General features: G+C 40.3%; 1 protein-coding gene across 1 annotated transcript in view; it reads left to right on the forward strand.

The window, feature by feature from the left end:
* The window catches only part of GPR98 (G protein-coupled receptor 98), a 1,036,968-nt gene that overhangs the window by 400,388 nt on the left and 635,625 nt on the right, over nucleotides 1-955 (forward strand). The gene's annotated exons all lie outside the window — the stretch shown is intronic.

The raw sequence follows: 955 nt of genomic DNA on the forward strand, positions 1-955 counted from the left end.
TTCCAAAAAAAGATGACCTAACAGAGTGTGGAACTTATCAAACAATATCACTAATTTCCCAATCAAGCAAAATCCTGCTGAAGATTATCCAAAGTTGACTGGAACAGTACGTTGATGGAGAGCTACCAAAAATACAAGCTGGTTTTAGAAGAGGCTGTGGCACTAGAGACATTATTGCCCTTGTCAGATGAATCTTGGCTGAAAGCAGAGTATTAGGGGAATGTATATCTGTGCTTTATTGACTACACAAAGGCATTTGACTGTGTGGACCACAACAGATTGTGGCTAACCTTGAGAAAATAGGAATCCCAGAACACTTGATTGTGCTCATGTGAAACTTATACTTGGGATAGGAAGCAGTCCTCATATTAGAGCAAGGAAACACTGCATGGTTCAAAATCAGGAAAGGAGTGCCTCAGGGATGTGTCCTATCTCCATATCTGTTCAGCCAGTATTCAAAACAAATCGTTCAAGAAGCTGGCTTTTAGGAGGAAGAGTATGACATCATCAACAACCTGCATTATGCAGATGACACAACCTTGATTGTTGAAACTGAGAAGGACCATAAGCGCTTGCTGCAGAAGGTCAAGGACTGCAGCCTTCAATATGGATTGAAGCTCAAGATTAAAAAGAAAAAAAATTCTAACCACTGGGCCAAATGTCAGCACCATGATACATGGAGATGAGAATGAGGTTGTAACAATTGCAGCTTGCTTGGCTCCACAATCAACGATACTCTTGGTATCAGAAGTCAGGAAATCAAAAGACCAGTTGCATTAGGGACCTCTCCAATGTATTAAAAAGCAATGATGTCAGTCTAGAAACTGAGATGTACCAAATTCAGGCCATGGTCTTCATAATTAGTTTATATCCATCAGAGAGCTGAATATTGACTAAGGATGACAGAAGAATAACCAATGCTGTTAAGTTGTGGTGCTGGAGAAGAGTCTTGAAC

Source organism: Elephantulus edwardii, unplaced genomic scaffold (assembly GCF_000299155.1).
Source record: "Elephantulus edwardii isolate Elephantulus edwardi_28Jun2011 unplaced genomic scaffold, EleEdw1.0 scaffold00043, whole genome shotgun sequence".
Lineage (NCBI taxonomy): Eukaryota > Metazoa > Chordata > Mammalia > Macroscelidea > Macroscelididae > Elephantulus > Elephantulus edwardii.